Source organism: Canis lupus, chromosome 29 (assembly GCF_048164855.1).
Source record: "Canis lupus baileyi chromosome 29, mCanLup2.hap1, whole genome shotgun sequence".
Taxonomy (NCBI): domain Eukaryota; kingdom Metazoa; phylum Chordata; class Mammalia; order Carnivora; family Canidae; genus Canis; species Canis lupus.
Genome location: NC_132866.1, coordinates 36,926,391 through 36,947,567, shown reverse-complemented (window position 1 = coordinate 36,947,567; position 21,177 = coordinate 36,926,391). Strand labels below are relative to the sequence as shown.

Here is a 21,177-nt window from a genome sequence, read left to right as displayed (position 1 = left end):
CCCAAAGCAGTGAAAGCAGGGATTCAAACAGATACATATACATCCATATTATTCACAGCATTATTCACAATAGCTAAAAGGTAGAAGCAACTCAAATGTTCAAATGAATGAAGAAACAAAATGTGGTACAGATACACAATGAAACATTATTCAGCCTTAAAATCAAGGAGGTTCTGACACATTTCAACATGGATGAACCCTGAAGACAGTATGCTAAGTGAAATAAGCCAGTTGCAAAGAGACAAATATTATCTGATTCCACTTATACGAGGTACTTAGAGGAGTCAAATTCATAGAAACAGAAAGAACAGTGGTTGCCAGGGGCTGGATGGACAAAGAATGGGGAGTCATTGTCCAATGGGTATGGAGTTTCAGTTTGAAATGATAAAAAAAAGTTCTGGAGATGGATAGTGGGGATAGTGGCTCAACAGTATATGAATGTTCTTAATGTCACAGAACTATACTCTTAAAATGGTTAAAACGGTAAATTGTACCATATATATATATATATATATATATATATATATATATTTCTCCACACTTCAAAAAAATCTAAAACTTATCATTTTATCTGTAATTTGTTCTTTTCACTTAGTTTGATACCATGAATGTTAACAAATATACTCTGATCATTCTGATAGCTACAAAGAATTTGTATGACTGCACCATGATTGATGTCACCAATCCTCTGTTGGTGGACAGTCATATTGCCTCTGATTTTTCTCTCCCAAAAAGATGTTGTAGGATTTAATCATGTGACACATCAGGTCATACTACATTCCCAATTAACTTCCTTGGGCTATCCATGATCATTCACAAATATTCTGAAAATCTTACACTTCAGTCAGAGAACCTCCTATTTGCTCACGATCAAAAATTAAGTATGAGTACCTTTAATATATTAGAATTATTCATATTTGTCATTAACTATAATTTTAAATATTCAGTACCTGTGTACTTTCAAACTTACTACAGAAGAAAAAAGTGAGACAAGTTACTAATTGAACATGACACCATGGGCGATATTCAAAATATTTAACAAAAGGCTGTTAGTGGCACCAATCCATCAGAAGAGAGGCAAGCTGAACAATGGGCCAGCCAGATCAGAGCTATTAGCCTGGCTATTAGCCCTCCCAACCCCAAAGAAACCATTAAACTAGGAGTATGAGGTTGAATGGGAGTTCTAAAGTAGAAGTTTCTGAAGAGCCCCTATCTTTTATTGGTTGCCCAGAGGAAGAGGAGCATATCTGGAAAAAAGAGGAGCTAAACTCTAGACTGGCAAAGTGCGACATCCTGGGATCCTGATGTAGACAGACCAGGGGCTCTGTTGGTCTAGAGCCCAGGAGAGATCTGGTGTCCAGACGTATACTTGGTGTTGGGGCACAGCAAAGGTCATGGAGATATTACAGAATAGGCCTTTCAGACTTCTGTGGGTATCTCCTTAATTGCAGATTCAGATTCAGCAGATTCAAATTTCTGACAAACTCACAAGTGAGGCCTATGCTGGTCCACAGACCCCAGTTTGAGGAGCAAGGTATCCTGATGGTGGGTGGAAGAGAAGAGAGAGCAGACTCTGAGAAATGCCAGTCTTTCAGGGAAGGTTAGAAAAAGCAGAGGCTGCAAGGAAATTGAGAAAGGTAAGGATAAATCCAGGAAAGCACAGGGTCAGAGGTCCGAGAAGAAAGGGAAAAGTTTATCAAGCCTATGGACAGATCAGGTAAGACCCTAAGAAGAGGCACGGAGCCTGTCCTAGTCTGCACAGGCTGTCCCCACAAAATACCACAGTCTGGGTTGGCTTAGACGACAGGCATTTATTTTACTGGAGTTCTGAAAGCTGGAAGTCCGAGAGCAGATTGCCAGCCGGGTGGGGCTCTGGTGACAGCTCTCTCTGTGGCTTGCAGAGGGCCACCTTCTGGCTGCGTGCTCCCACGGCCTCCCTTGGCTCTTCTCTCCCTTCCTCTTCCTCTAAGGATACTAATCCCATCCTGGGGCTTCCTCCTCAGGACCTCATCTAGACTTAAACCTCAAAGGCCCCCACTTCTAACACAGCCCCATTACGTGTTGGGGCTTCAATATATGAAGGGGAGAAACAAACACTGGCCTTCTAAAGTGCCCATGGGACTTTGTGTAGATGTAAAGGTGCCCATGAGATGTTTGGCCACGGTTTCAGTGGGTGATATGATCACTTGGGGCGCACGGATTCACTAGAACAACCCAAGGCGCTTCTGTAATAGGTGTGGTCATAAGGGCTCGCAGGTCCCCCCAGTTGAAAATGCTCCAGGTTGGGGATGCTGAGACCCTGGCTGGGCAGGATTGCTGCCTCCGAGTCAGCACAGCACCCCCGAAGTGCGAGAAAAACAGGAGCTCCCAGGCACACATGCCAACAAGCTCCCAAGACAGGAATCCAGCCCACACACATTCATGTCCTTAGTACCTGCTAAATTGCTAAAGACAGTTTCTCAAGGACAGAGGTCTCTTAACACCTGCCAGCAGCCAGCATTTTCTCTCTTCAAAACTATCAATCTGACCTCATTTTGCAAGCCCAGCAGAAGTTCCGTTTGTGAAAATGAGATAAAAGTACAGTCACAGATGCTTCCTATCCCCATTTTCCCACAAGCTCAAAGAAAAGGCACATGGTTTCCTAGGTCCGGGCTTGTTATTCTAGTGACTTCATCAGAGCCACACTGCTAGGCAGAAAACCAGGCCCACGAGAGGACTGCTCCCTGTCGGGGGTGGGGGTGGAGGTGTTGGGGCTCGGGGATGGGGGAGCCCCGAGCCAGGGAATCCGTCCTCTGTCCTCCGGGGTGCTCAGAAACTGCACAAGTCATCATCAAGCAGTCGTCACAATCAATATGAGGACAGGTGGAATTTTTCACAATGCTGCATTTTCCATGAAATAGCAAAACTAGAATGAACTAAACCAGGGCTGCCTTGTAGAGCCACTAATATTTTAGAATTGTGGTTATTTGGCAAATTAAGACAACAGAACAAGCAGAAGGCTGAGGCTTATATTGTAGTTACAGTCATCTCACTTATCCAGAAACATTGGCCATGTGACAGGGCCTCAAAAACGAATAGAAAGAATGTTCTTAATTTGGCGAGATCCAGGCCACTCCCTGTTAGATCACATTCACGCCTGAGCTCCTAAAGACCGGGGATTTTGCAACCTCTGGCTTAAGTGCCATGACCGATCATTTACTTATAAACGGATACTGTAAATAACTGATAAGATTTCTTGTAGGAATATATATATTCTCTCTGTGATCTTGTTTCTACAAGTTACTTGCTTAGCACCCTATTTTTACCTGGCAAGGTAAATGCCTACCTTGTTTCCTACTCAATTATAAACTCCTTTAAACTTGTTATTAGGGCAAATTGGCTGAATCAAGCTGGAAAGGGAAATTTTAGCTCAGTGCCTGGTCTTTGCCCTTGGAAAGTTCTCCAAACTGAAGAGGAAGACAGTGAGTAACTGTTTTAAATCCCCTCGTACTACTTGGCAAATGACAGGAACTAAGTGGTGCTGTAGTTTCCCATTTGAATTGTAGCACTTCTTCTGGGTCAACATTCTGGCCAAGTTACAAGAGTTTTGTGGCCAATCTGATATTTCCAATAAGGGTCAGGAACCCACTGAATCCATGATAGGCAAACAGTTCTTGACAAGGCTTAATTCAAGAAAAATTCAAATGTTTAAGAGCCTTTTTAAAAAAAATTCAAAACAAAAATCCTATTGGTAGAAGGGGGAGGTTAGAAATATCAAATGTAAACCTGATTCACTCACATGTAGAATTTAAGAAATAAAACAAATGAGAGTGGGGGGGAGTGGGGGAAGGGAGAGAGGCAGCCCAAGACACAGACTTTAACTCTAGAGAACAAACTGATGGTCACCAGAAGGGCAGAGGGTGGGGGGAGGGGTGAAACAGGTGATGGGGATGAAGGAGGGCACTTGTGATGAGCACCAGGTGATGTAGAGACATGTGGAATCGCTATGCTGTACACCTGAAACTAATATAACACTGTAGGTTAACTATATTGGAATTAAAATAATAAAAAATAATGTAAATCTGAGATATAAGAGAAAGTAGGAGAAGCAGTATGCCCTCCCGTTCCCTTCTGTAAAGTCTGAATTATTTTAGAGATAATTTTGAAAATTCAAATCTAGAAAAAGAAGCAAATAAAGAAGGTGCTATTTGAATGTAGAAAGATCTGGGTTGAAATTCAGGCTCTCCCACTGATTTGCTGTGTAACCAGGTAGGAGGGGCATCCTGGGGTCTCCAGTTTCTACTGCTGCCCAGGGTGGTACGGGCCCTCCCCCAAACAACTTGTCACTGCCAGAGCACTCTCTGTGTCCCCCCCAGTCCTGGTCACACTGTGTGGTCTACTGATGGTCCCCTCCAGAGTCCCACTCTTTTGCTTCTTCCTATTATCCCACTTGACACACTTGTGTTTAAAATTAGCTGAGGAAATGTACACTGGGTGTTATTCTGTATGTTGGCAAATTGAACACCAATAAAAAATAAATTTATTATAAAAAAAAGGAAATGTACAAAGGACAAATACAAATACAATTTGTATATGCTATGGTTGCAACTACAATTTTTTAAAAATCTATTTAAGAATAAGGACAGTTCCTTCCTCTGACTTTCCATTGCTCACATAGCTTTATTCATCAATATATCTGATGGGGTAGGAAGAGGTGGGAAGAGGCATTTTTTAGGAACCGTTGAGAGAATTACAAGGGAAGTAAAGTCATATGAATACAAGTCTTCATATTTCTACCACAACGCCAAAACAGATTCTCCATATTCATACTGCATCAGCAAAAAAACCCAGTATATCTCACTTCATTGTCTGCAACAACCTACTTGAATATTGTCTAAGAGCAGAGTTCCCAGCATGAGAGCCAGAACTATGAATAAAAAGCAGATGTTAAAAAAAAAAAAAAAGCAGATGTATATCAAAGACCCTCAGGGACTCTATCTCTTCAGGGAGACCTTCAGGGAGGCAGACCAAGAAGCCTCAAGGGCAATAACTCACATTAAGGAAAGGATGAACCAAGATGGACTAGTTTCTCCCCAGGACTTTACGAACCAATGAGAAGGAATTGACATAGGCTGGATTTCCTCAAAATCCAGCATAGGCTGAGCCACAGAAACACTGTTTTTACTATAATTGCAAGGGGGACCTGGGAAAATGTAAGTTAGATGGGGTTTTAGAACAGTTCAAAATATTTTATGATCCCAGACAGATAAAATATAGTAGAATGAGAAAATGCATAATGCCCAAATAACTCTAGTGTGTCATTTTCACCATTCAAAAACCTTCCATGTGGCTCAGCAGTTTAGCGCCGCCTTCAGCCCAGGGCATGATCCTGGAGACCCAGGATCAAGTCCCACGCCAAGGTCCCTGCATGGAGCCTGCTTCTCCCTCTGCCTGTCTCTGCCTCTCTCTCTCTCTGTGCCTCTCATGAATAAATAAATAAAATATTTAAAACAAAAACAAAAACCTTCCATGAACCAATCGGGCAATCCATATAAAAAGTTTCAAACCCGTTGGTCTAGATTCTCCCTTTCAGGGGAACTATCTTAAGGACAGAAACCAAAATATGGGAAAAGTTCACTTCACAACAACGTTCAAAGCAGGGTAATTTGCAACAACAACAACGAAAAATGACGCCCCACCACCTACTGACTTCACCCACCACCTACTGACATCATTACCTGATGGATCTCATGACCACTAAGCCTCAATACAAATGCAAATCCAGGCTTGACTTCTTCATGAGGCTCAGAGACAATATAGACAAGCATCTAATAAACATCTAATATTTCTAAAGCATAAATATACAAAAAAACTTATGTTTGGGAAATAAAGGAACAAGGAAAAGAAGAGTATCAAATATTCTAAAAGCACTTGTACACCTGTGTATTGCAAATCCCTGGCAAGGTGAGCCCTGAACTAGTTAGCTAAAGACCATCATCGGCAGACAAGGGAGCAATTGTCAGAGGCCCCAGAGCCAGCTTCCACTACTGGGTCACACAGGCCAAAAAAACTGAAACGCATAGGTGAACTGAACACCACCCCCTTCTCTGTCCCTAGCCTTACAGTTCCAGATCCCAGCTTAAAAGAGATCAGAAATAAAGCATTTAGTAGAATGCCTTGAGTATGATGGTTGCTTAATATGTGTTTAGTGAGTAATAAAGAAAATGCATCAAAGCCCATAGCAAGTGCCTGGATCACATAAGTGCTCAGTAAATGGAACTGTTATTCGCATCATCGTTATCATCATCATTGCTAAATGACAAATTAGCTCCTTAACATTTATATAAAGTGTTTTCCAGACCACGATGATCCTCTAAGAGAAAACAGAAGCTCACAGAAGCCGGTGATTTGCCCGAGTTCATACTGCCAGCAAATGCTGAAGTGGGGCTTGACCGCCATCCGAGGCTTGTTACCCTTGAAAATGCTGGAAATTTATAACCATGGCCTCAAGCCTTCTATCATGGACGTGATTCCCAACATCCAGTCCATCCCAAGTGGTTAATCAAGAATTACAGCAATCCTGTTGGGCCTGCCAGTCATGGACTGATTTAAGGAAAGGGCAGTGACCCCATCTTTGCCAGGGATAAGGAAGTCTTTTGGGAGCTTCTGGGAAAGATTTCCTCACTACTGAGAAGGCACGAAGATGCAGCTTCTCCCCCTCCACTGGATGTTTCCTATCTCCTTGTGACTCTTTGAATAATTGTAGCCATCTGGGAACCACAGGGCAATCAGATTGAGAATGAAACCAACACATGGCAGGGACAGAGCCAAGAGAATCACAGAAAAATAACATCAGAGCCCAAATGTTCTGCTCCCAGACTTTCTCCTAAATGAAGAAATCCTTTTACTTGCCAGTGAAGCCAGTCCACGTTGGGGTTTCTGTTCCTTATACCCCAGAACAGCCTACCTGATTCACTATCTACACATGCCACTCATATTCATATCATGCTCAGCACACATATTCTGTCCCTAGGCAGTAGTTCCATGTCTTCACGTGTGGGGCTGCTGAGCTTACATCAGATCTAATTTTGATTTCCTGAAATCCTGAATGGGCAGAAGAGAAAAGCAGACAGTGGTATGCACAGCTGTGGAGGCAAAGACACCACACTGAGTCCTCATTTAAGTTTCTGGCCCCTCTCCCATGACCCCCACCTCCACAGATCACAACAAAGCTCAACAGCTGGAAGCCTGATGATCTTCAGTTGCTTCTCTACCCAGAGTGCTGTACTGCACATTCCCAGAGAAAAGAAAGATGGGGGAGAAGGAAGAAGAAGAGGAGGTTTCATCTGAGCACACAGTCCTTTCTTTCCATGGTGATAATGATGAAGTTGCTTGTGAAACGTAGTTTTTGCCAACGGATACTTGCAAGTTATTTTTTCAAAAGCTACCATGCAAAATAGAAGCTATTCAACCATTTTTTTGACAATGTTCTATTGAGACTATCAGATGATATTTATTGCATGCCAGAGATCAGCCAACCTTTTGCATCTTTTCCAAGAACCATAATATGCTTGGGTTGTAGCTTTCTAAAGTCCAGAGCAGTCCTTAGGGCTACTGGGCACCATCTTCCAACAAGAATCAGAGTATAGTAAACACATGCCCAACATCTCTGCCAATCTCAGCCTCAATCTTGACCTCATCACATCCTGTAAGATTCACCTCCATTCAATTTCAGCCATGTATTCCCCAAGTCATCAACCAAGGTCACCTGCACCAATCCTCACTTTTGAAATCTACGGTAGTTGTGAGATGTTAGTATCCCTCCCTAACCCCAGCCTTCTCTCCTCCACAATTCCCTAACTCTTCTTGCACCTGGTTTCCAACCTCCTTGAGCTCCCAGGCCCCTGGCCTCTCCCATTCCCTTAGCTTGCCTGCTCCTTAGAGACTGGAGCTTGTTCTCCATCATGTCAATTGCTCTCTTTTTGACACCCCCACTCCTTCCAAGCCACCAATCCCCAATTTTGAATCAATCTGACCATCCAAACATTTCAGTTCCTATAACTGGTAAGGCAAGTTTTGCTAGAGGAAGTCTCTCAACCTTGCAAATTAAAGGCGCAGTGATGATTTCCAACCCAAACTAAATGCGTGGAGTGACTCAGCAACAACACTTGTACCTGTTCCACATGCACACTGCTTATTCAAGATCTTAAGTACTCCATGTACTCCTCAGCAAGGACCAGCTTGAAAGGCATCCTGGTCCGGCCTCTGAGCAGCTGCACAACCTCCGGCAAGATGCTTAGCCCATCTCTGCTGTTATTGTCTCATTTGTAAAATTAGGATGAACTCCATCCTCACATGACTGTTGCAAGAACTCAGAGAGTTAACATACATAGTGGTTTTAACAATGCTTAGAACATATAAAATGTCCCCAAGATACCAGTTACTAGTTTGTAGAGAAAACATGGGCTGTTTTTTTTTAAAGATTTTATTTATTTATTCATGAGACACACACACACACACAGAGAGAGAGAGAGAGAGAGAGAGAGAGAGGCAGACACAGGCAGAGGAAGAAGCAGGCTCCATGCAGGGAGCCTGATGTGGGTCTCCAGGATCATGCCCCGGGCTGAAGGGCTAAAGGCGGCACTAAACTGCTGAGCCACCCGGGCTGCCCACATGGGCTGTTTATTTTCCATTTTTTCCTTCAGCTTTATTCCTCCAGTTCATCCCTATCCACATGCATCCTTAATCCCTTTTGTTCCCTTGACAAAGAAAGATGCTCCCTCTCGTATTTAATTTCTCAGGTAAGTCTCCCCTCTCCTGGATTCTCTATTTTGAACCTAGACCTTTACACTGGATCCTCTTTAGCCTATAAATTTCCCCAAATATCTCTCACCTTGAAAGCAGGAAGGAGGAATGCAAGAGAGGAAAGAAGGGAAGAGGATTGAAGACGGGAAGACGGCCCCACACCGGTCAACCCTGCCTGCCTCCCAGCAGCCCCCACTTACCTTCTTCCCTTCACAAACCCAGCCTCTTAAGGACCCGTCTATACTCTCCTCTTTTCTCATTCCCACCTCAATGGAATGGAATTTGCCTCCACCCTCCCCTATATGCCACTCAAGCTGTTTTTAAGCACCAGTGACTCCTAACTGCCCGCGGTAACTCTGCCATCCTTCATCAGTTGACCTCTCTGTAGCATCTGGCACTCCCTCATTATTGAAACTCTTTCTTCCTTGAATTTCCATGACAGGAGTCTTCCCTATTTATTCTTCTTCCCTATAGATCTACACTTCTTGCTTTCTTTTGCTAGATTCTTCTTTCTCTGACCACTCATTAGATGTTCTGTCATTGATTCATATATTCAACAAACACATGGAACACTTACCACATCTCAGGTACCATGACAGCTGCTGGGCCGAGCGAAGCAGCAACAGTTGAAGCACAACTCCAGAAGGCACTCTTCCCAGTGAGGTGCATCTACTCAGACACATGAGTGGTGCTTTCTGGAACTGCACAAGGATTTTATCTCTGACCCATCTCACGTCTCTCTATAAACACTCTCCCTGATTATTTCCAAACACAGGACTTGAACCGCGAACAATGGCAGTGACATTGGAAAGAAGACATAGTCCCTGCCCTCTCTGTTGGTCTAGAAAAAGATCAGCATGTAACCTGAGGGAAAAAGAAAGGTACAATGACCAACATGTGCCCAAGGTATAATGTGAACATACCCTAATTATTCTCCACAATTTTTTGACCCATTTCACACTTCATTCTTTATATGTTCCTCGGGTAATTACACCCAATTATGTCTCGTTTGTCCAATCCTGTCATGTTCAACTGAGCCTATTAGCTGATGGTGTCCACACTTGTATTGCTCGCCCAGAATATCAAATTGCCTATCAGACATCTCCACCAAATGCCCTAAAGGTCATCAAGCACCAAGAAGTATAAATAGGAATAAAGTAGAAGTCTTCATCATGAGGCAGGAACTTTACTCCCCATCTGTACCATTTCAACAGACCCCTACCTCATCACCTTCTTGGACCTTTCTTCAAGCCTCATCCAGAAATGTGTGTTTGAGACACAAGCTAATTTTATCACCAAACCCCCATTCCCACCCCCACTCCTCTGTTCAAAAGCCTTCAAGAACTCCTCTTAGAAGCCAAAGCAAAACCGAAACTCCTCTGTGTGGTACATCAAGACCCTGAATGATCTTGCTCCCGCCAGTTCCTCTGATCCCATCTGGCTTCCAGCCACATGTTCGCCCTGCAGGTCAGCTACACCTAACCCCCCTGAAGAACCACACGAGTCTTTCAGTGCCCAGTGTTACTTTCCTACCTCAGCGCCTTTGTACAAACTGTGCCTGCTGCCTAGAATGCCCTTCCTCAGGTTGTTCACCTGAGGAAGCATTAAGTACCTGACAGCATTAAGTACCTCTGGCTCTGAACCAAAGCAAGTGGTCGCTTAGGTGACTCATCACCATGCCCTAACTACTTGTCCACACATCTGCCTTCCCTAGGAGACTGTAAACCTTTGGGTAAGACCCTGTCTATTCCCTGTGGGCCTTCAGCACCTGACACAGTGTCTAGTACATGCTGGGTACTCAGCAAACATTTGCCTGATGAAAAGATAAATTCACTGAGTTATTTTAACATTGCTTAATCCCAGTATTTTTTTATTAGAGGCTTTAAAAGTAACTAATTCTATTTTATCTCATTCAAATGTCTCTTCCAAGCTTAAAACTAACAAAAAATTTTTAAAAACAAAACTGAAACTTTACCTTAACACAGCCTGTATTTGCTGCTAATTAGATATATGATCATGCAAAATTTTGTAAAGAAAGCAGAATGTGCCAGAATGATTCTGAAATGCCAACTCATATGCATCAGCTATTCAATGTCATTTGAAATTTTTTTAATTTATAAAATTTTATTGATTAAGTAGGCTTCATGGAGCCCAACACAGGGCTTGAAATCACTACTCTGAGATCAAGACCTGAGCTGAGATCAAGAGTCAAATGTTTAGCCAACTAAGCCACCCAGGTACCCTCTAATGAAATTTGAAATTTTAATTAGACCTTAATTTCTCATAAAATTAGAATATATGGTTATCTAGAGTTTATCTTTTTTTTAAAGCTTTTTTAAAAAAGACTTTATTTATTCATGAGATACAGAGAGAGAGGCAGAGACACAGGCAGAGGGAGAAGCGGGCTCCATGTAGGGAGCCCGATGCGGGACTCGATCCTGAGACTCCAGGATCACGCCCTGGGCCAAAGGCAGGTGCTCAACTGGTGAGCCACCCAGGTGTCCCTAGAACTTATCTTTTTTGAATGTGGAAGGAGTCAAATGAAAGAAGTAAAAACAAGAGGGAAAAATATGTAGTGCTTAATTTTTTGATACAATGACCCTTATCACTGGAACTCCCTAACTATTAAGTAAAATATTTTTGCCAGTGTCTTCTTCATGAACATTTATTTATTCTTTACCATGGTACTTTGATTTTTTTCTGAGAGGGTTTATGAGTTTATAAATTATGTTAACAGGCTGTTGCCTATTAAGACTTGTAACAAATTTGCCAAACAGCTGGCCAGCATTGAAGTTAGGATCTGTGTCAAAGAAACAAAATAAAGCTTCAGACCCCTTGGAATGGGGACTTACCTGAGGTCTCACTGGGACCATACTCAGAACCTAGCAGTCACCACTTTAGCACCACAAGTTTAGAATGAAGACCTGGAGTGAGGTGCGGGGGGGTGGAGTCCATGTTTTTAAAAACCAAGAAACCATAATGCTTCTTAATAAATCACTGCATGCCAAAAACACAGCAATGGCTCTCTCAGTACCAAATCCATGAGGCAAACACTCAAGTTTATCTTCTCCTTCTGTACATCAATACACATATAGAAGGAGCCCTCTAGGATATGTAGGGTATTCAAAGAAAGAGAAAACTTCCTTGGCTGCTTTCCACAGCCTATGCTCCGACCCTACCCCATACCCCCACCCCCACTTGTATACACTCAGGTTCCAGTTCTTTTGACAATTATGCCCAAGCATATGTGGGGAAATAGCAAACTAAAGAGAAAACTTTATTGACCACAATGTGAGTACAGAGAGTACCTGACCCAGCACAGCCATTCTTCAGAATTTTATCTTTGACTCACCACACATCTCTCTATCAACACTCTCATTGGGTGGTTACCTCCATACACACAGGACTTACACTGACTCTATGCTAATAACTCCCAATCTATGCTTCTTGCCCAGAATATCTAACTGCTCATTTGGCTCTCTCTCAGGCACAGAGGATATAAAGTTAATAAGACCAATGTCTTCCCATGCATTTTCAACACAGGTGCACAGTAGTATTTTGAAATAATTAGGAACTACCAGAATGACATAACCAAATTTGGCAGGGAAAGGGAAACAGAAACTTACAAACACGTGGCCCAATCATTTACAAACCTATTTTCACCAAGAAATCCATTGTTCAGATAAAATCTTACTTGGAAACCCAAACTGTGAAATCTAGAATAGCACACCTGCTCAGGTTACAGAAGAGATCACCATAAAGAACCCCACGCTGGATGAAGGACATCTTTCCCCGCATTGTCCCCATGTCCCTAACAGCTCCCGAGACTCTTTGAAAACTCACAGAAATCTGCAAAACAGAGTTCAGACTGGTCAAATCCATCACAGTGCTACTTTTAATACAAAAATCAAAAGTGAAGATACATTTGGGGATATCTAACTGGTAACAAGGGGTAAGAATTCCCATTACTATGTAAAATAAGAACAAATGTCATTAAAAACAAGATCACTTCTAAGAAGTCCACTAGATCAGCATTTTTCACTTTGTCTATCACGGTACCACATTTCTCAAAGACAATAAAAGTACTTGTACCTTAAAGTTACTTGTGGAAAAGCCTGAGTACAAAATCTTTCTGTATTTTAATATAGTTTTCTAATCTTTTACAGCTTTACCACATCTCAGCAGTAGTAAGCTGTTTGTTGATGTTGCCCTTTCTCTTTTTAGCTTCATTGTCTTTGGAATAGGGGTTGAGATAAAATTTCTATTTTAATCATTTTAAAGGCTACAGTGGTTTTTAGTGCACTCACATGTTATAAAGCCATCACCACCATCTAATTCTGGAACAAAGCCATCATCCCAAAAAGAAATGACGTACCCATTGCCAGTCATGATCAATTTTCCTCGCCCCCACACCACGCCAACCACGGACATACTTTTGTCTCTATGGATTTGCCTATTGTGGACGTATCATACAATCTGTGGTCTTTTGCATCTGGCTTCTCTCACTTAGCATAATGTCTTCATGGTTCATGTTATAGCATGTGTTGACATTGTTTTTCGAAATAACTTACTTTTATGCGCCTATGGCAATCAATTTAGTTTTTATAGAAAAGCATTCTTTGGCATTTACCTTATGTAAATGTATCATTGTATCACCTTATGTAATATTTCATTAAACTGCAAAATTATAATGGCCAGTGCTACTGGAATACACAGGACTATGAGCAAACACTACTATAAGCATGCACAAGAGCTCATAAAAAAGCAAAGTACACCAATTTACTGTGATGATAGCTATTTGCCACAGTGACCTCTGTGCTCTCAGCAACAACCAGGAGGGGTTTCAGAGGGAAGGAGAGTACTGGCTAACCCTGAGTTGTTGGTTGTTCTTTTTTCCTTTAAAGATTTATTCATTTATTTTAGAGAGAGAGAGAGAGTGGGTAGGGGGAGAGGCAGAGGGAGCGCGAGAGAGAATCTTGAAGCAGACGCTTGCTGAGTGCGGAGCCCGGACGCAGGGCTCAAGGTGATCAGGTCCCCAAGATCAGGACCTGATCCGAAACCAAGAGTTGGCCACTTAACCAACTGAGCCACCTAAACATCCCAACCCCGAGTTATTTTAGTGTGGGTCAGTACTCTATTACCCAAGATGGAGGGCGAAGCATGCAGAAGTGATAAGTGTTTATCATGCAACCCAACACAGCTTTACCTGGCCCCTAAAAGGAACTCTTTGATAGTTCTTTAAAAAAGAAAAAAAAAAAAAAAAGCAAAGGTATGTTCCCATAAAGACAGATCTACCCTCCTGCTTCTAGGAAGCTTTACCATCCTACCTGTCTTTCAAGGAGAAGCTCAAGCATGTCTTCCCCAAACCTTGTACTCCTCACAGCATCCGCATGCTCTGCATGCTTTCTCTCCTCCTCTTTAATTTCCAAAGTACTTACCTACCTCATGGTGTTCACAACCTGTCTTATAGCTAGTCATACAATGTCTTTTTTTTCCCCATACGAGGCTGTAAGCTATTGCAGAGGCAGGTTCTGTGGCTTTATATCCCCTACTGCCACCAGCATGGAAAAAGAGGTGCTCAAAACCCCATCTTCATACAAATATATAAAATAAGGAGAAGTTCAATAAGTATTTATTATTTATTAAGTAAACAAAGAAGGAGCACATTAAATAATTTATTTAGGTGTGTGACTTCCTATGTGGCTACAGCAGCTCACCCCATCCATCAATGTGGGATAAAAGAAGAGGGAAAGCGGAGTTGAGCATCTGATGGGGCAACGTGGTGGCCAGCTGAAGGCAATCAACTAATCTGGGTCCCTAGCGGCCATCAGAAATCATGACTCTTGGATGCCTGGGTGGCTCAGCAGTTGAGCATCTGCCTTTGGCTCAGGGCGTGGTCCCGGTCCAGGGATAGAGTGCCACATCGGGCTCCCTGCGAGGAGCCTGCTTCTCCCTCTATGTCTCTGCCTGTGTGTGTGTGTGTGTGTGTGTGGTGAATATTTTTTTTAAATCTAAAAAAAAAAAAAAAAAAAAAAAGAAAAATCGTGACTCTTCTCCAAGTGTTTAACAGAGACCATATTCAAATAGGACATTGTTAGATAATGACACTTTCTGACATCCTTTGATGTCGAACAAATTAAAAACAGAAAAATCTTGGTACTCAGAATCTCCCAACATCAAATGTGGATTTGATTTTTTCTCAATTAAATTATTATACTCTACCACTTTAATGGGTGAGTTTTGAGATATCCTACCAAGGTTCTCAGAAGCAAATAGCTTCCAAATTAGCGATTTTTAAAAGCAAAGCAATAGGTTAGGTAAGGAATGCATAAACAACCACAAAAGCTGCACTGAATACTTTTTTTTGGCTGTATACGACTGAAAAACTGCCAAGTTCATTTTGATAAGCCTTTGTTAAAAACAATAAACATGCCTAAGCTTGCAAACCATGCCATTTTGAAGAAAAAGCAGTTGGGGGAACTAGAAAAATGCTTAAAACTGGAATGTCTGAATAAAACCTTCCGTGGTAACGGATTTACCGAGAAGCCACAACACTGTGAGGCCTGGGGATGCGGAGGGGAGTGGGGGACAGAATGTAAAGTGAGAGAAAATGAAAGCAGAACACCATCTTCATAAATAAATAAGAAGCTCCATCTCACACATTGGTACAATTACCGTATGCAACACTAACATGGCTAGCGCTAACGCTATCAAGAACACGAATTCTCCCACACTTCATTAAGTTTAATGTCAGCACAATGATGTCCCTGCACTAAAGGAAATATAATTTAAGGGTCTCCAAATGAACATACATAAAATAGACAACTGTGGGACCCGCTCTTCATGTACAGGAGGATATACATTCATAGGAGTCAAAGTACTTTATATGAATTCCCTCCTTTTGTTTGTTTTCAGTGATTATAAAATCAGCAGGATCAGGGGATTGGAAGGAAGATAATTTGGAACATTTATGTTCATTTCCCCACTTTAGGCAAAACCAAAATTCTCTTCTATCTGCCAAACAAAATCCAGAAAAAATTCCAATGAATGAATCACAACTTGAGCTCCACAGAAACAAACTTCGTTGCTGTGTTGGCGGATAGATCCCAAATGCCCAGAACAGCACCAGGCACATAGTAGGCACTATATAATATAGTAGGTGAATAAATATCTCTGTTAAATTGAACTAAACTGAAAAACATAAACAATGTGCAATGCCCAAAATGCTGAAGAAGTCAGCTTAGTGTTCCCATCTCAGCTCTGTTATAAGTTCATGCTGTTCATCATGGCACACAAATGATCCTCATATCCTCCTTTTCTCAAATTGGCCCCGAAGTCATACATTGTACCTTTCACTCTAACCAGTCATCTCCACAGGGAGCTGAGATTCCAAGGAGAGATGGAGATAAACTGAGCCCACCTGTTTTGAGTACCTTTCTTCTCTGGATATTTGTCTAGGATATATCTGCATATTTATTCATCATTGTTCAAGAATGCAAATATTACTTAAAATTAAGGGTTTGTAATTTTAAAACTGTACTACAGAGGTGGTTTGACTAAATCAACCTCTCAATTATTTCAAAACTCCACCAGTTAAAATAAATAAATAAGAACAGGAAAATGATATCATTCCAGGTGATTCTACTTATATCCTTTTTGTTCAAAATGCCTAGAAGCAAGATGCTTTGAAAGCAGAACTAAGTGGAGAGGAGAAGGCCTGGACTGTGGTGTTGCTTCCATCACCAATGAACAGTATGAGTTTAGCCAATCCTTGCCAATGGGCATCTGAGCTTCCTGGCAGGCAAGGTAAAGGGTTTGAGTAGAAGATCCCTAAATTCCTTTTCAATTTCCAAGATCCTGTGATTATGTGACCAAATCTAGTCACTTATTTATGACTCTTTATTTTCATCATTTATTTCGTTAACAGACATACTTCGGGCACCTGGGGAGAGTCAGACACCATTAGCCTAGTTTGGCATGATAAGGGGTGGTAGAGGGCAGGGAGACAAACTGCAGGATCCGTTGATGATTTTAAAAGCTAGTGATCTCAGGTATCTGTGGAGACAATGTGTTTCTAAATTTGTCAGGCTTCCACCTCCAAGCAAATGGTGGGTACTCCTAAGGGGATGAGGTAACTGGATGATGGGCAGTGAAGAGGGCATCTCTTGATGGGATGAGCACTGGGGGTTATACTATATGTTGGCAAATTGAATTTAAATTTAAAAATGTAAAAAAAAAAAATTGTCAGACCTTGTCTTTCTTCTGGGTTCAGCTGGCTACGCCTTTAGAGTGCCCAGCTCTCAGCAAACAAGTTGGATGAAACAATTTGAGTCCCATCAGAATGGAATGGTTTAACCAGTGTTCTGGTAGGTTCCATCTGACTCAACATGGGGGGTGGGGCGGGGAGAGTTGTAAGATGGTCCGAAAGCTGAGTTGTGGAAACGGAAGGCTAACCAAATAGCCCCAGGGCTTACTGGAATCGCGCTTTAAAATTTTGCTTGCCAACACTTGTCCCTAAGTGTGCACTACAGGTATCAGGGCCCTCCTTGAGAACAAGAAACGGAAGAGAAATTAAGTTCAGTAAAGTGAGGGTTCTGAAGGCTGACGTGTTGTTAGTACATTACACACGATAGATGAAAATCATTACCTGAGGCAGAAGATTTAAAACATTTTTTTGAAAAAGACACCGACAGCCCAGTCCAGCGGAAAAGCAGTCTCTCTCCCACCGGGAAATCTGCCCTTGGAAAGCACGGGGGGGGCGGGGGGGTCAGAGGCGCTTCCTCTGCGGCCACCTGCGCGGACCCTGCAGGGGCGCGGGCCCGACACCCGCAGGACAGGTGGGCACGGCCCGAGGGGCCCGGGTCCGCCGCGCAGGAGCCCCGCGTCCCCTGAGCCCCGCGCCGCCGGGGAACCGGGAGAGGAACGGCCGCCCGCGGGAGGCTGCGCCCGGGGAGCCCAGCCCGGCCCAGCCCAGCCCAGCCCAGCCCGGCCGCTCCCCGCGCCCCGCGCCCCGCGCCCGCGCCCGCCGCGCCCTCACCTCGCGTGGACCGCTGTACCCGGCGGCGCGCGGACATGCCCCCGGCGCACCCTTCCCGGGCCGCAGCCGCCGCGGTCCGCGCTTCCGCGGGGCGGGGAGCGCTCGGGGCGGAGGCGCGGGCGGGCGGGCGGGGGCGGAGGCGCGGGCGGGGGGCGTCGCGGGGAAGAGCCCGGCGCCCGGACTCCGAAACGCGCCGCAGGTTCGGCCCCCGCCCGCCCGCGCCGCGGCGGACCCTGCCCCGCGGGCCGAAGGGGCTCTCGGCGGGGATCGGCCCTCGGCGGGGCGCGGGCGCGGGCGGGGGCGCGGGCGGGGGCCGGCGCGGTTCTGTGGCGGGTCCGCCCGCGTGTCCCGAGCCCGCCCGCCCGGGGACCGCCCTGCGCTCCCGGGGGCCGCCGAGACCCGGAGCAGCCGTGGGCGAGCGGAGGGAGCTCCGTGCTCTCTAAAGGAACTTTTCCCTGCAGGTCGGCGAGCAAGGCCTGGAGAAGGCGGGCAGGGGGCTCCCTTACACGGTGATGGCAGGGATGCGTCTTCCGCCGGCCACAGCTCGGGAAACTGAGGCTCCAAAGTGTTAGTCTAAAGCGTGGTGTCTTGGAGTTAGATGAAGCCGGATTCAACTCTCCTGAAACGCTTGTGCCCTTGAGCGAGTTAAGCCCCTGAGCCTCACTGTCCTCTCCTGCGAAGGGAGAATAATCACAGTCCCTGTGTGTGCGGGGCGGACCCGGTGCAGGAGGTGCAGGTGCTGGGCGCGTAAGACGCCCCCGCGAGACGTTACTGCGGTTGGCCTGCCGAGGTTCGCCCCATCCCTCCAATGTTGCCTGAAAGCTGGGGTCTCAGGGGCCTGCAGAAGCGGCGTCCCAGCTTTGCCCAGACGTTCCCCACCTAAGGCAGATTCTAGGCTAACCTTCCTGTAGATCACTCTGTCGGAAGCAAGTTCCCTCATCTGCCGGTCTGATTCCAACCTCTTGCCGTCTCCACCCTTCGCTGCTCAACAGCACCGCGGTCATCTGGGAGCCTGCTAGGGCTGGGAGACCTCCGGCCCAACCCCAGCACCTCTGGGTGGTAATCTGCATCTTAACAAGAATCCTTGGGTGATTCGATCAGTGGCATATCAAAGTTTCAGTATGAGTTAGATTTTTAGGAAAATTTGAAAAGGGAACTGCACAGTTACTGAGCAGTACCCACCCAATACTTCAGGATATTTAAAAAATAGACTAATAAAGCCCTTCCTCAGTTTACCCCTGATCGTTCCTTCTCCCCCTAATCTTCTGCTCTTTATAAATCTGGACTTTATGTCCTATTTTCCCTGCAATAACCTCTGGATTACATCTAAGTAATGATTAGCGAATCTATGTCTAAAACACACCTAAGAATTAGCAAATACGGCTTGTAAAAGAATTCATTAGCACTGAAAATGGATTTATAAATGCAGAACCTTGGAAAGCCCTGAGCACTCATCTGTGAAGGTCTTTAGGTTCCAGGCTTGAACACTTTTGCATTTCATAACATTGTTTTGGGTGGCAAATAAGGTCCATTCTCCATTTAAATAATGTAGGACAACCAGTTCTATGAAAAAGTTTTGAGGAAAAAAAGTTTTGGAGAATAGAAGGAAACCTCACAGGCTTCCTTTCTAACTAAAGTCACCACTTACAGAGCAGCTCTAGCAAAGCCCAAAGCATGTGCTTTGTTTATTTCGTTAAATGCTATGTGTTTGGGTTTTGTGTTTGTTTTTGATTCTTGGAATGTTCAGATTTAGTTTGCCTGATTGTGGCTCTGGCAGAATGATTTCCGTCCTGTGAGAGTGGAGTAATTGCAGATTGTTGATGAAGAAGAGGGTGATGCCGCCTGGCAGTGCCTGATTTGGAAAGGTCATTTCCGTTTGCGTATGTAAGGCTGTTGAACAATCTGATGCCCTGCGGATGGGCAGTGTGGAAGTGGAGCAGGGAAAGAAGGGGAGAGGAGAGGAATCTCCTTCCTCAGAGGTTGGAGGTTTGGAGGAGGTGGGAGGCGAGGAGAAAGACCCTTCTGCTTGCCCTGGAATCCAACCAGGGAGGAAAGGGAAAAGGCAACATTTCTCCTAAGCAGCGCTACCCAATAGAACATCCTTCAAGGGTGAAAATGTTTCGCATGCCATACGGCTATGAAATGTGGCAATTTATATTTATGTTTTAATGAAAATTCAGGTGGGGTGTGTGTGTGTGTGTGTGTGTGTGTGTGTTTAGTGCTAGTCTGTTGCACTAACCAAGTTTCAAGGGCTCCATACCAAGGTGTGGCTTGTAGCTATTGTATTGGGCAGCATATAAACCATTTTCCCTCATCACAGAAAGTTTTAGTGTACAGTGGTGCTTAGAGCCAGGATTTTGATGAGGAAGCGAGCCCCAATACTCCAGCTTTTCAAATCTTTGTCAGAACCTCAGCTGTCCTAAGGTGGATGGAGGAATTGATAATTAAATGCAGGCCACTGAGTCCTCGTGGTCACTGAATCCTCGTGAGGGTCAGAATGGAGTAATCCATAGGATGCACTGAATGTAATTCCCTGCATATAGCAAACATGCAAAAAATCTTACCAGTATATGCATTAATAGCCATTTTGCTGTAAAAAATAAAGTTGTTGGGGGGACATAGCACTACAGTTACATCATTATTAGTTAAATGGCCTTTTGCTGACATGTCAGCTGCTCTGGGACTGCAGCTACCATTTAGAGCTGTGCTCCAACCCCACCCCTCCGTTCTTCCTCCCTGCTCAGAGCTGGGCGCTGCCTCTACTGTCCTGGCCTGGAGGCTAGGCATACTTGCTCAAATCCCTACCATTTGGGTCCAGTAATAGGAAGAGTGTTAACTAAAATCATATTGCACCATAGTTCAGAGGAATCAATTTTCAGCTGAGATTCTTGGAAGCGTGACACCTTAGGGTACATCCATTATAGAGGGAATTGTTTGTTCCTGTTATTTGGTCAAACAAGGATGTGTGGACTCAGCAGAGAGAAATGAGAACATTGGCTCCAGGTAAGTAATATTTGGGGTGTCCACGTCAGACCGGAAGCTACTGGAAGCTTAAGGGTTAGGGCTGGCAATTTGAGGCTTTTGCCTAAATAGAAGTTGAAAGCTTATTTTTATGACTAATCACAATTCTAAGGAAAGCGACAAACAGCATACAAAAGATGCGAGTATTGTCAGCTGCCAGTTATACAAATTAGGGCAATCTGTGGAGTGGGAAACAGGGACCTTGTTCCCCGCACATCAAGAAACATAAATTTCTGAATGACCTTCTTCTCAAACTCCTAATCTTCTGGCTTCTTTAATAAAATCACATCCTGTGGGCAGCTTTGGGATCCCATTTTCTTTATTGTCTTCCTCGG

The 21,177-nt window shown here is 44.1% G+C and overlaps 1 protein-coding gene across 10 annotated transcripts in view; it reads right to left on the bottom strand.

The window, feature by feature from the left end:
- The window catches only part of SLC16A12 (solute carrier family 16 member 12), a 79,666-nt gene extending 60,789 nt beyond the window's left edge, over positions 1 to 18,877 (bottom strand). For 3 of the 10 annotated variants that reach the window (XM_072806160.1, XM_072806169.1, XM_072806171.1), the window contains exon 1: positions 17,822 to 17,939. The gene's annotated coding sequence lies outside the window, so the exon portion shown is untranslated. Of the gene's footprint in view, positions 1 to 9,361; positions 9,649 to 17,431; positions 17,524 to 17,821; positions 17,940 to 18,327; positions 18,702 to 18,722 lie in introns of those variants that run through there. The other 7 variants (XM_072806165.1, XM_072806162.1, XM_072806163.1 and 4 more) reach the window with 7 other exon arrangements.
- Positions 18,878 to 21,177: the final 2,300 nt, after the last annotated feature.